Below are 15,784 nucleotides of genomic sequence, written 5' to 3'. Positions count from 1 at the left end.
GACCAAGGAACTGTGTGCAAGTAGTATAAATGATATATCCAAAATGGATAATGCTTAGCTTTGTGGTTGTCCTGGAAGCAAATTTTCATATTTCTATGAATTAACTACCCCCTCAGTAACAAATCAGCCATGTATATTTAGTGTGTGTTTCCTTTCTGTGTAAGTACTCAACGCAATATTTTTTGCTTTGAAATCCCAGTGTTGTACAATATCTTGGTCTATATTTGACCTATGCTAAACATTTTGTGAGCATAACCATACCTATGTAGGCTTATATTGCCATGATTAGTAGTGTCAAGGGTGAAACCCATTGTCTTGCTGATATAGTCTCATGACCTTTAAGGAGGTTGGAAAACAAGAAACAAGTGTTTCTAAACACTGTTAACTATTTTAAGAGATAGCCGATCTTGATTCCTGAGCCTACCAACATGACTGCTACTTCAAACCCTCTTTATTAGATGAAGGGCAAAGAATATATCACTGAATAACTTTAAATATATGTGAATTAAAAAAAAACATTAGTTTATTTATTTGTTTTGAGAGGGAGAGAGGGCAAGAATGAGCAGGGCAGGGGCAGAGAGAGAGAAATAGAGAATCAAGCAGGCCTTGCACTCACAGTGAAATCTCATGAACCACGAGATCATGACCTAAGCCAAAATCAAGAATCAGATCCTTAACCAACTGAGCCACCCAGGTGCCCCTAAATGTATGTGATTTTTAAAATCAGAATAAACAGGCCTCAAAGACAAATATGTGTGACCATAATTATCAAAATATTCAAGAGAAAATAAAACAGGGTTCTCCTTTTTCTTACATAATACAGAAAAGTATTTTTGAGAGTGTTTTAGTACACAAATCTTGACAGTTGTCAGTTTTCTGATACATTTATGGTCACAGAGACCTGATGTTCCATGCAAATTGTCACAACCAGAAAAGAAAGGCATGTTTCCTGCACCCCAAAGTTTATAGCAGCATTATCAACAATAGCCAAGTTATAGAAAGAGCTCCAATCTCCATCCACTGATGAATGGGTAAAGATATACATGCAATGGAATATTACTCAGCCATCAAAAAGAATGAGATCTTGACATTTGCAATGGCGTGGATGGAGCTAGAGAGTATTATGCTAAGCAAAATAAGTCAGTGAAAGACAAATACCATATGATTTCATTCATATGTGAAATTTAAGAAATAAAACAGATGAACATAGATGGCAAAAAAAACAGAGGCAAATGATAAAACAGACTCTTAATCATAGAGAATAAACTGAGGTTTACTAGAGGGGAGGTGGACAGAGGGGTGGGTTAAATGGGTGATGGGTATTAAGGTGGGTACTTGTGATGAACATTGGGTGTTGTATGTAAGTGATGAATCACTAAATTCTACACTTGAAACTAATATTGCACTATATGTTAATTAATTGGAATTTAAATAAAAACTTGAAAAAGAAAAAAAATAATAAAAGGGACTAAAATGGAAGAAAAATAAAAGAAAGGTATGTTCCCTATTAATGCTAATCAATAGCCCATAATGCCAATGAATGTTTAGTTGGCAAATCTATACAAAACACTTTATCACTGCCATTTTTTAGAAGATTAGAGAGTTATAGGGATTTAACTAATTTGATATGTATGGGAGGTAGCAGATCTAAACCAGCACACACCCTCTCTTATTCTCCACATTCATTTTGCTCCATTATTTCATATCTCCAGATCACAGGGATTTCAAGCCTAAATAGAAAATCTTAGGCTCTTAATGTGATGTAAGTCCTATAATAGCCATAATTTATAATGAATTCTAATTATACATGTTACTAAAAGGAGATTGTGTGTGTGTGTGTGTGTGTGTGTGTGTGTGTTCTTAAAATGTGTTTCTATAGAAACATTTTATTGTGTTTGCTCCTGACATTCGGGAAAGCAGGCATGCCTTGAATAAAATAATTAAACCACAATGTAGAACTGTTTGCAGAGGGATACAAAAGCTATTTAATTACTTTTACCACCTCTCTTGCCTACTTACGACACTACTCTACTCAGTCAATGCTGTCATGGAATAGCATTGACTTTCAGTAATAATTTAAACCCTTTCCCTCAGAGAAATGTGCAGTTTCCTTGTAGACAAGTGTACTGCCATTCCCCACTTCAGATAGACCCACCTCTTCTGGATAGCAGAGAAAATTAGCAGTGAGCTAATATAATTCTCCAGCCCTAACCCAGTTTATACAAGGATCAGAATAAGCTTCAGCTATTCTCAGTCTTAGAACTTATCTACAGGCAGTGGATAGAATGAGCAAGACAACTTGGATATGCAAATCTATATTTTAATACCTACCCTGACATGGCCATTCAGCAGGAGAAATGGCATGTTTATGGTACTCAAAGTTCTTTTTAAGCCTTGAGTTAATTCTTTTAACCTCCATTAAAATTTCTTACCGTCTGTCCTTGGTCTTTTGGAATGGCCCATCTCCTTCTAAACTTCACCCCAGATTACTCCAAGGTAAAGACATTAATACCTAAGAAGGTTCAGTTTCCAACTAGTGTTTACTTCATGTCCATGTTTGCTTTTTTACAGCATTATTATAAATAGTGCTGTTAGCATAAGAAGGAAAACCATGTCTGTAAGAATCTGGGAGTAGGGGCGCCTGGGTGGCGCAGTCGGTTAAGCGTCCAACTTCAGCCAGGTCACGATCTCGCGGTCCGTGAGTTCGAGCCCCGCGTCAGGCTCTGGGCTGATGGCTCAGAGCCTGGAGCCTGTTTCGGATTCTGTGTCTCCCTCTCTCTCTGCCCCTCCCCCGTTCATGCTCTGTCTCTCTCTGTCCCAAAAATAAATAAACGTTGAAAAAAAAAATTAAAAAGAATCTGGGAGTAACCTTGTGAACAACTTCAGCTGGAAATTAATAATACTTCATTTTACTCCCTCACTGCCTGGTCAAAAAAAGGTAAAACATTTCACAGCTCTGACTTCTTTATCTCTATTTTTCTCACTCTCTATTCATTTTTCTCCTTATCAACTAACATTGATGACCTTCCTTTTCCCTGTATAATAGATTCCCCAATTCCTCTCTTGATTATCCATTTGATTATTAACTCTCTGGTGATTAGGTTGAACACATACTTTTTTATACTTAAAAGGAACTTGCTGGTGATATATAAAGCAAGTTACTAGAGCTTACTAAATCTTATACTCATTTATTTTCATTAGGGCTTACGTCTCCTGAGAACTATAATTCACTTATTATATCATGCAATCTGTCTATGAGACAACACCATAAAACTTCCATTGCTTTATGTATACAGAAAAGAATCAGAACTCCCAGAATTTCAGGGGGAATATTCTTTGCCATTATCACATTAATTGTGCGTCTCAAGCAGGATGATTTACAACTGCTGTTCTTCTTGCTTTTAAAGTATGGAATGCTTTAATCTTATCTTTATCTTCATCAATTTAGTTTGGATTATTTATTGAACTTTCCAATTTGTAGTAAATATATGAATTTTGACTTAAAATTTTCCAATTAACAGATTTTAAGATGTGTGTACTGAAATTCAAAGATGAATCATGCTTATTCTATTAACTAAAGTAGATAGATACATATTCACCAACATATTGGCAGCTTCATTGATTACCTTCTACCTATGCCCTTACTATTTAAATAATTTGTAATAGATTATTAAATAAATGCAATAAACTGGCTAAGTTACTTTTATATCATAGCATACAGTTTTACAATAAAATTTATATACATACATATGGCCATATTCATCTCTTAAAACATTAATAAGCGACTCATATCTATAGCTAGCAACACATTTATTTCAATGAGTTTGCTTTGTTAATCTTCAATTCTTTTGTTATCATAAAGCTGTTTTTCCATGAAAGAAAGAAATCATGGGTAGGACAAGGGAAATTGGTTTTGAGTCTTCTAACTCATTCCATCTAAAAGTGGTAAAATTCTTCAGCCTCCTTGGTAGAGTTAATACTGCTAGGATTTACATATTTCAGAGGTAGCCTGAAATCTTATCTCAGTCACTTAATAGGAATTGTACACATGTGAAAATTAGAAATACAATCTTTGCTTCATATGGCTAGATTCAGAATGTGAGATATATAATATATATAAATTATTATCCTCTATTCCCCTTAGTTTTTGACTCTGATCTAAAATTCAACTGCCTAAAATTCTATGTTTGGCCCTAGTTCGTGCCTTTACATTTGAGAGTGAGTAGGATTTAATCCAGTTTGCATCTAACAGATATTTAACTGTTTAAAATGGTTGCTATGTTCTCTCTCTTTCTAAGGACCCAGGGAGAGAAGATTATTGCAATAGAGTCTAAAGTGGCTCTAAACATCATACAAAGAGAAACCTGCATTGGTGGTCTTTTCAGATGTGGAGAGAAAAATGGTTTGGTAATTTTGAATCATTTTCCAGCAGATTACAGTCTTAAGAGCAAGCCTGATTTAAAGCATTAGAATAATCCCATACTTTTCCCAGGAATTTCTTTCATACTAGCCTTTCACATTCACTAAAATTCTGCCCCTGGAATATTCTGGGAAGGCTGGAAATACCTCTACTTTAGCTTGGCTATATGATTTAGATAGGCCACTTGTATCTTTGGATATTTGTTCATCACTAAAGAAAGAATCACTGTGGTCTCTCACACCCAAGATTCTTTATGATTCTGAGGTGATATCCATGTATGAAATATGTCATCTTACTTTGATATATGGATTAGAATAATGCTATTCAATGGAATCTCAGAAATAGTTAACCCATATTTTTATGAATGCAAAGCAAAAAAATACCAGAAAACTTACTTTATTTATTAAAGTTGAAAATGCAACATGATTTTATATATTAGGGACTAGCATAATGATCAATAAATGTGTATGCAATTGAATTTTCAGAGGAAACCCCATTTTCCTTTACACACACACACACACACACACTCACAAACACACACATAACATCTAAATAAACAGCCATTCTCACAGTGTCATAATAATCTATATTTTATATGTCTATATATTTGTATAGTTACACATGTGTATGTGTATGCATGTATATATAGATACAACCTATTTGTATAAATGTATAGTATAAATGTGTGTATATACACACACACACACACATATTTCATATTGTTCATACAATCATATCCCTGTCAGCTTTGTTCTGTTTGCAGATTGTTGTAGAATAGAGATAGGAAACTGCTGATGGCAATATTTCTCTTAGGTATAGACACAGCTGTGGAATGGGCAGTCTGTATTCAAATTAATCTCCCTTTCCTGGTCTGTAGCATTTTGTTTCCTTTCGGTATCTTTTAAACTTTCTCAGATATTTTTAGGTGCTGTCACAGGGGAAAATAGATTACTAAACTTGTGTATAATGAGTTATTAGTGATAGAGACTAATAAATTTGTTAAATAAAAACATAAAGACTAAGTCTCTAATAACTGGATTTCAAACATCAAACAGGGAGTAAGGAGTGAATTCACCTGCCTCATAAAAACCTATAACTCATTTAGGTGCCTAATATCTCCATTTGTTTATGAGTCTCATCCTGAAGGGAACACTAGAAGTATAAAAATGAAAAAAAAATCAATGTTTAAAAATAGCCACACTTTACAGATATTAAATATTTGGTGTAGGAAGTATTTTATATGTTGTAAAAGAAGAAGTGCACACACATTTGATAAATAACATAAGCAACTATTAATAAAACAATCCATATTTTCTTTACTCTTTGACAATTTCCTAATTCCTGTAGCATTTGAAATCTGAGCATGGGTAGACAGAGTGTTTGGTCTGGAGATCCCATATAAACTCTACAACATTTACTTGCCATACGTAAGATGTGTATCAAACTCAAAATTTCTAAACTCACTGGAATTCTTTGATCATGTAAACTGCCTACATTTATCTCCTAAAGCCCAACAGACCTTGATTATCATTAAGCTCATCAATCTTCAACTCTCTTCTAATGATACTGCATAGCAAATGGCAATGGTGTGCCATATATAACCTGCTTTGAATATCTAAGAATGCCTGAGTAACTCTGAGAGGGAATTATCCAAATAGACAAGAATCAGAGTTTCATCTACTGCACATTAAACTTTCAGCACAAAAACTTTAAGTGTTGATTGGAATCTGGTTTTGGCTATGAATTAGTAGTAACTTTTTATTCAGGAAAGTCACTGTATCTGGATTGCAGTATTCACAATACTGTAATTGGATGAGGTAAAAACCATAAATATTATTTGTGTGTGTATGCATGTTTGTGTGTGTGTGTGGAAGACATGTGATAAGATCCTTAATTCAGACCACCTAGCCCTTATACCTCAAAAGGTACTTGAATGCTTTCTGACCAAAGAGAAAAGAACATTTGAAATTTCAAAACAAATAAGTACCAAATAACTAAATATACCTATTAAATATGTTATTTTTCTTTTGACAGATAACATGTCCTTGACTTCTGTAAAAGAAAAAATTCTTCATGTCTAAAGCTATAAAATCAAAGCTGACCTGAGGCAAGGGAAACAAAAGCAAAAATAAAATATTGGGACTTCATCAAAATAAAAAAGCTTCTGCACAGCAATGGAAACAATCAGCAAATCTAAAAGGCAACCTACTGAATGGGAGAAAATATTTGCAAATGGCATATCCAATAAAGCATTAGTACTCAAAATACATAAATAACTTCTGTAACTCAACACCCCAAAACAAATAACCCAAACGGTAAATGGGCAGAAGACACAAACAGAAATTGCTCCAAAAGGACATACAGATGGTGGACAGACACATGAGAAAATGATCATCATCACTTATCATCAGGTAAATGCAAATCAAAACCACAATGAGATATCATCTCACAACTGTTGGAATGGCTAAAATCAAAAACACAAGAAACAAGTGTTGACAAGGAAGTAGAGAAAAAGGAACCCTCATGCACCATTGGTAGGAATGCAAACTGGTGCAGTCACTGCAGAAAACAGTATGGAGTGTCCTCAAAAAGTTAAAAATAGAATAGCAGTAATTGCACTACTAGATGTCTACCCAAAGAATACAAAAATACTATTTCAAAGGGATACGTGCACCCTGATGTTTATAGTAGCATTATCTATAATAGTCAAATTATGGAAACAGTCCAAATGTCCATCAATAGATGAATAGATATTCTATCTATCTATCTATCTATCTATCTATCTATCTACACATACACACACACACACACACACACACACACACACACACACACACACTGGAATATTATTCAGCCATATAAAAGAATGAAATATTGCCATTTGCAACAACATGGATGGAGCTAGAAAGTATAATGCTAAGTGAAAGAAGTCAGTCAGAGAAAGACAAATACTATATGATTTTACTCATTTGTGGAATTTAGGAAACAAAACAAATGATCCTTGGGAGGGAGAGAAGAGAGAGAGAGACAAACCAGGAAATAGACTCTTAACTATAGAGAACAAACTGATGGTTACAAGAAGTGTAGGGTGTGGGGCGATGGGTGAAATAGGTGATGGGGATTAAGGAGGGCACTTGTGATGAGCACTGGGAGTTGTGGGTAAGTGTTGAATCATTAGATCCTATACCTGAAACGAACTGTATGTTAACTAACTGGAATTTAAACAAAAACTTGAAAAACAATAAAAACAATGGGCGCCTGGGTGGCTCAGTTGGTTTAGCATCTGAGTTGGCTCAGGTCATGATCTTATAGTTCACAGGTTTGAGCCCCCAATCAGGCTCTGTGCTGGCAGTTCAGAGCCTGGAGACTGCTTCAGATTCTGCCTCCCTCTCTCTCCGCCCCTCCCCTGCTCACACTATCTCTCTCTCTCTCTCTCTCTCTCTCTCTTTCTCCTTCTCTCTCTCTCTCTCTCAAAAATAAATAATAAACATTAAGAATTTTAAAAAGGAAAAACAATAACAAAACAAAACCAAAGGTGATGCCACTGACTGGTCTTCCTCCTTTCATAATGCAATCAGAGAAAACTAAGACATAATAACAATTCCTGGCTTTTGCTATTAAGTTGTAAAAGAGGAAAACAAGAAATGCCATAGATTTTTCTCTCTGTGCTTTGAATAGGATATCTTAAAACTAGAATGTGGAATGGTGAACCCTCTGGAGACCCCAGTTTTCACTTTTAGATTGTAACTGTCTTCAAGCATTTAATATTTTTATTAACTTCCATGAGACAAAGTAAAAGAGTAAATCAGGGATATTTATCCTTCTTACCCCAATAAATAACTACCTTTTCTCATTGACCTTTCATCACCAATTATCAAATTATCAAATGGCAGGAGTTATCCTTGGTTCAATTCTGGAGGGAGGCCCTTCCTGAACATTGCAGTGATGAACATAGAAAGCACATTTCTCCATGTAGCATGGTAGAAGAGAATTAATCACAGCAAGAAAACAAGAGTCATTCAATAAAGACATCAAGGCTTTTTTAAGACATGAACGAAGGTGATAGCGGAAGCTGGGAAGCAGGTGTAACTGCTGCTGTTTTCCAGAATACATGTGAATGATTGATGTGAAACTTACTTTCTGTTCATAATATCACTTATTCAAGGCACAGACTTGACTATATATGCCACTGTTTCCTTTCATATCCATTTAAAGTATATATTAATGCATTTTTAAAATTTTCACTTTTGCAACAGGTTTTTAGCATTACTAGATTGAGGATACTTAATGTTTAGACCATGGACTCTTTAATCTGATGAAAGGTATTTTTTTCTCTCCCTAAAAACATGAATAAATATCCACATTTTTACATGCAATTTTCAAGAGTTTACTGAATCCATAAAGTTTGCAGACCTCAGATTACAGATCGGAGTCTGAGATTACAAGATTTGAACTTTGATTTAAGCATTTATCATTTGTAATTATGTAATAAACTTGTGTGCAGTAAAAACTACATTTCAATAAGCCAGCATTTTCAGTGCGTTCTGCAGTTAGTTTTGTTGAGTGTTAAAATATGTTACACTAAAAGTATTTCTTTGGCTCCATAGTCAAAAATGCTTTTAAGAATTGCTGAGTGAAACAAAAGTTAAAAATTATAAACAGCGTTCTCTTGAACAGGGATTTCTCAGAGTTTTTAATTTTCTAATGTGTGTTTTGATTCTCCAAGGAGGGAAATAAAACCTGAGAGTTTGAAGAATATATTTACATATTGAACTTTTCTCTTTCACAGAGAAGCTCACAAAAATGTTTTTTCTCTGAATCTCAAGAATTTTGGAAATATTATAGTAACGTTTTTCAAATCAGGCAACAAAGATTTGCTTTGGAGATGCAACTACTTTGGGTAGCTCTTGTATATTGAACACAATTGAATCACATTGATTCAAGCATATTTTGATACATCTTAAAGCCTTCACAAATGAATTTAGTTATTTCAGATTTTAACTGGCACTGGTGTGCAAACTGATCAGTAGGGTATTGCTCAAATAACTATAGACTCTTTGTTGTTTAAGAATATAAGAGCCTGAAATAAATGCATGTGAAGCAGTTTGAATACATTTATCAAATAAGTTCCTTTCTGTGTCTTTTGTTTTTTAATTTTTTATTCTGAGATAGAGGGAGGGAGGGAGGGAGAGAGAGAGAGAGAGAAAGGGGTCAGAGGGAAAGAGCGAATCTGAGGCAGGCTCCCTGCTCAGTGCAGAGTCCCACGCAGGACTGGATCCCATGACCCTGGGATCATGATCTGAGCCAAAATCAAGAGTCAGATGCTCAACCAACTGAGCCACCCAGGCACCCCCAAATAAGTATACTTAATAAGTGAAACTGCAAACCTATTTCTTAGGAAACAGAGCCAATATCGTGTTTAGTGTCTGACTGGAGAGTCCTATACTTAGGGGACTCAGAACCAAATTCTAACCCCGCTATGATTCTGACAGTGGGTTAGAAGCTAACCATTCTGTGTGGCAGATTAGAGTCAACTTTCTGCAATTTACATCGTACTTAGTTGGTTTTCCTGGGATTATATTACATAATGTAGAAAGACAGAACATGGCTCAAGGAAAACATCTAAACATGGTAGACTGTTAGTCCTATTCAGCATCCAAAAATATATATATATATATTTATACATACACACACATACACACATATATATGTATATATGTGTATATATATATGTATATATGTATATATACACAAATATTATATGTGTGTATTATATATGTATATAATATATATGTAAATATATATGTATGTATATTATGTATATACATATACATATATATGTAAAATTTAGATCAAGATGTGTCTGTTACACTATAAACTCATCCAATGGTAAATGAGTTTGTTACATTATAAGCTCATCCAAAATGAGTTTGTTACACTGTAAGCTGAGCCAGTTTTGTCTAAGTATATAAGCTTCTTACATGGAATAACTTGATCACTTTTAAAACAAATTAATTTATGACACTTAAATTCATTACTTTAGTGACCTGATAAATTTAATGATGCTGCCAAATTACTTAAGTTATCTTCATTTAATGGCTAACTAGGAGAATTTGAGCCAGAAAAAGTAGAAAGATTCAGACATCTTTAAATATTAGTTAATCTAGCTCCATCTCAGTCTCCATTTTTGCCTCTGTTCCTACATCCATCTCCGTCACACCTACCTCTATATCCGTATCTATAGCTGCATGTACATCAGTGTATATCATTCTTCTCTCCAGCCAGGATCTTGGAAAATACAGTTACTTTCCTCTCATAGATTTTTATTTTTTTTTTTTGCAAATAACTCATTCACATTTACAAAACACATTTTCAAACCGAAATTATTCCTCACTTCTAACTTGAAAATGTGATTTTAATATCTTGATTCCCTTATTTCCCAGGAGATTATATTCAACCATAGATTAAGTACAAGCGTATTCTATCAGGACACATAATTAGAAATGAAATTGCTCCAGAATAGTTTTATCTGTGGTGGAACCATCTTACCTTTAGTTATGTGCTTGAATGGACGCAGCCTAATTATCAGCTCTCAACTGAAAATGAGTAGTGCAGGCTCCAGCTGCTCTGGAGCCTGCATTTTATTTGTTTTATTTTTCTCATCAATGAGGCAAGTGTAGCATAAATCTGTGAGACACAAAACTGAGACAGGAGCTTCAACACTTTCTACAGCTATATTAGGCAGAGTGTTGTAAAAGCAAACGCATTGCTGTCCGCAAAGTTAAGGGGATGGAGTTTATAAAAGTCCACTATTCTGGTCAAGAGAGAGTCAGTACATCACACAGGTGTGAAATTAGAGATTTCCAAAGGATTAGAACAAGATGAAAACCACAACTGTAAATGGGTAACAACAATACAACTCTTCTTTGATTAACAAATGGAATTCTCTGGGTCTGAGTCATTACTAATCACTATTGTAAGAATAAATATGGAGGTGTTAATGGACATTTTAACATTAGTGACTAACACGGGGCTAGAAAAATAAGGTTTGGCATATTTTATTTATTTTTCAATAAAATGTGCTCTAAAAAACAGCATACTTTGAATTCAAGAACACACACAGGCTGCTTGTGAAGAGATAGAAAGTACTATTCCACACAATGGCATCGTTTAAAGTTTTTCAGAATGCATGAATGCAGTTGGGTAACAATATAATTGAATATTCCCATTTTCTATACCCTTCCTTTAATTGGCTGGTGTAGGTGGGATAAGTAATAGTAACATTTGTTCGGGTTTCTGTATGTGGATTTATGCCTTGGGCTCTGCCAGTCTGAGGTCCTCAAATTCCAAATAACTGCAACTTCATGAGAACTGTGCCCTGAAAATTCAGAGAATGAGGAGTGTCAAGCCTGGAAATTCTGTATCATTTGCTCATAATTTTTCTCCCACTTGAGGGAGTCACTGTGGAGTGTCTTGAGCAGGGTAAAGAAGAAAATCTGTGTAACTTGACTTCATGAATTGAATTTTCCTTAATGTTGTTATATGTACAACTTCTTTCACCAGGTAACTGCTTAATCACTCTGTTGCTCTGGGTTGACTTAACTTGTTTTGGAAAACAAAAGCAAGAATTTAGACAATGGAAAAGTTTCACTAATGCCACATTAATGCTTTCACAGAGCAGAAGTCAAACATTAATTTTGGCTGCCTTGTTTAATATTTGCCTCCTTTATTTCTGTATAAAATTACTGCAGATCCTTTCTAATAAATTTTCTTTCAGCAAGTTATTGATTAGATTTTTAACCTTTGGAACTGGATTCCTGTTTTAGCATAATGTATCTCAGCTGAACTATATATTAATGTCAACTGATCTTCTGCAAAGTCCTCCATGGAAAATTTACATTTATGTTAGATGTGTTGGTAGGGCAATTTATTGGAAAGAAAATCCATAGTATAATTACGAAACAACATGGGTGACCTATTTTTCTCATTTTACATTTTTCTCTATTGATTCCAGTTAATGTATCTTTGTTTTGCCAGTTAAACTCCAAGGTGTCTCTGCATCTACTTTAACTGCAAGTATGATAAAAAAAAAAATTACCAGCATGACTATAATGAGGAAAAAGTACTTCTGACTATATTTTATCCTAGAGGTTGATTACAGTTTTGGGGGGGAGAGGGGATACTCATATTTATCATGCAGTGGGAAGCTAGACCACTGAGGACAACTTTCTTAAAGCATTCATTCAGTTGTATAAACAATACAATTCCTAGTTAAAGAGAGCAATGTTAATATAATTAAACTATATTTGGATTTAAAGAAAGGTGATATGCGTATTCATCCCTCTAATTAAAATATATAGTGCTACTATGTATCTAAAAGTAAGAAAGTCTTTCTCAATCACTAGAACCAATCATTATTTACTGAATATATTTTAGAAGAGCAGCACATAAGATTGGGCAAAAACCATCTTAAGATGGTTATCTTATCTTAAGGTGGTTATCTTATCTAAAAAAAGATAACTTTTTTTATCTAAATCTGAAATGTAAGTAAACCAGAAGCCTCATTATGTTGCTTCAGTTCAAATTATTTCCTGAGCACATGTAATTTGGAACAGCAAAGTGTTGGGTGATAGGTAAGGTTATTTGGAGTTGACCCTCTTTCTCCTATTGGTGAAAAGTGTGTATATGGATCTTCACGCCATTTTCTTTCGGCTGTCTAAAATAGCAAATTAAAAAAAAAACCAAAATAAAACAAAATTGAAGCATGGGTTATAGTAGGCAAATGAGACATCCAAATGAGAGCCATTTCAGAGAACCCTGGGGTACAGATCAAGTTAGTGAATGACCTAGGGAAGGCTCTTTCTCACATGGTGTGCTAATTATTTCCACCTTGAAAACTGTGAGCTAAAATAATTTTAACAGGAAACGGAAACTGGATGATGGGTATATAGGAAATGAGGATCTCTGAATTAAAAAGGCACTGTCTGGAAACTCTGCTAAGGAGAAAACAGAGTACCCAGCCTTTTAATAGTCTACATAGCCATTGGTACAGAAAGATTGAAAACCTTAGACATAAAAATGCCAATATGCAGTGAAAGCTAATGGTATACAACAACTGAAATGTAAAGGACATAAAGAAACACACACACACACACACACACACACACACACACACACACAAAGTGAAAAGTATGACTTAAAGAGTTTGAAACCAGGTGTTTTCCCAACAGTGTGATGGAAACTATAACAGACCAATGGAAGAAGGACTGAAGCAGAGGGGGCCCAGATAAGAGGAAATTCTTCTCAGTGGGGTGTGAGCAGAGGTAGAGGGTCTTGGATTCCAGGGGCTGGCAGAGAAGACTCAAAAGACATGAACGAGATATCTGAATATTTAGTGCAAAGAAATGGAAATGTAGGAATAAATGAAGCAGACTAAGGATTCTTTATTCAAGAATATGTGGTGACAGGAGAGGAGATGAGACCTAACCTAAGGCAAGATTGGGATACTGATACAGGCGGAGACCGATGCTCATGCTGGTTTTAGAAGTGGGGATATATTCTGTCAAAGCACAACAAGGCACCCGATTGTCTTCTTGCATCACACAATGAGGCTTCTGGATAGATCTGGTAAGGAAATCTGGTATTCCAGATTTGGAAAGCATTCCAACAATAACTTTATAAGACTTCTTGGTCCATTTTAAATTCCCTATTTCCTTATGTGTGTTATTCTTCATTTCTGCAGATTGAGTATCTTCAAACTACTAAAACAAGAAAGAACTTAAAAATGATTCAGTGGCTGGGAGGGCATTTTTACGTTTCTCCATAGTTCATCCATGGAGGAAAGTAACATCCCCAAATCGGGAAGAAAGCAAATAGCTGTAGAAAGAAAAGAATAGTAGGCTGAGTGCTTCAGAGTCAGCAACATGACAAGGAGGATATGGGCTTGGAAATATCTGTACCTACCCTCTGGGAGACTAACATTAGTGGAGGACTGGCCCTAAAAGTGGTCATTTGTCATGTTTACTGGCTGGTTTCTAGATACCCTGTCTATTTCAGGGGACTTCTAGGACAGCTGGAAAACAGGCCCCTACCAATGTTCACTCCCCCAGTTTTGGGGAGCCAGAGCATGGAGATAACCAAAATGCTTGGATATTCCTGTCTAAGGCTTTGAATCCAGGACCAGTGGTGTGAAGTGGGACAGAGCTCACAATTCATTCTGGAGAGAACAAAAGCAGCATCTGGTGCCGTGATGGCTATGACAGTGGTATGTTCATGTCTAATACCAGCCATTGTGCAGGTGTCAGAAGGGCAGCATGGTGATTTTCTGCTATTCCTTTTGGATTATTTTGGCTGTAGTTCTGGGGCCCAGACAATTTCAGTTCTTTCTTGTTTACCAAGTCTGGACTTTCAGTCTTTGAGTGACTCTGTGAAAGACTGCCATCCTTGAAATAATTTATTTTCACCTTATATTAATCAGAGTAGGGCTTCTTATATTTGTAACAAAGAATTCTGATTAATAAACAAATTTACCAAAGAAGAAATTGTTGCTCTAATAATGGAGGGAAATCCTACCCTGGGAATAAAGATATAGAAATGATGAGTTATGTGTAAGTAGCCAGAGATATCTTAAGAAGAATATAGACCTGGTGTGGGCTTGTAGGCTTCAAATACTCTCTCTACTATATAGTTGCTATTTGAAAATTAACTCATTTCCTTAGACTTCATCCTTTATGACATCGGGATTATAACACCTACCTTACATAATTATTAAGAGGATTAAATGACTCATTTATAAAATGTTTAGAAAGAGCCTTGGAACACTGGTAATCCTTAACACTTATAATTATTGTCCTTATTTATTTGAATTTATTTTCATAACTTTTTATTGAATTATAGTTATGCACATGATAGATGCCAGACACTGATTTTGGCATGACAGATAGAGGAGTGAACACGACAGGTTAAGATTCTCATGTAATTTACATCCTAATAAAATTAGAGGGTTTCTATACTTAGAGATGGTGAGTGGAGCAGATGATAAAAATCATTCCAGACTGAGTAAGGAAGCATGAAAGGCTGAAGTGACGTCTCCTGTTTGGGGAATAGCCATAGTCAGGTGTGACTTCTCCCACATAGAGGCATATGGGACAAACAGGAAATTGTGCTGAGGCAAAGGAACCTGGCTGAACATCACTAATATGTGAATGTTTGCAAACTTTCCCCTTCCATTGCCCAGATGCCTCTGGCATCACACAAATTTTTGTTCTGTTTCAGGAATTCTAAAGTGAGTCCTCCTCAGACTGAAAAAAAGGTGATTTTATAATAAAAAGTAGAGTGATGTGAAGAGAGATTAGGAGTAAAAGT

The sequence above is a fragment of the Leopardus geoffroyi genome, chromosome B2 (genome assembly GCF_018350155.1).
Source record: "Leopardus geoffroyi isolate Oge1 chromosome B2, O.geoffroyi_Oge1_pat1.0, whole genome shotgun sequence".
Taxonomy (NCBI): Eukaryota; Metazoa; Chordata; class Mammalia; order Carnivora; family Felidae; genus Leopardus; species Leopardus geoffroyi.
Note: the sequence above shows the minus strand (reverse complement) of the source record.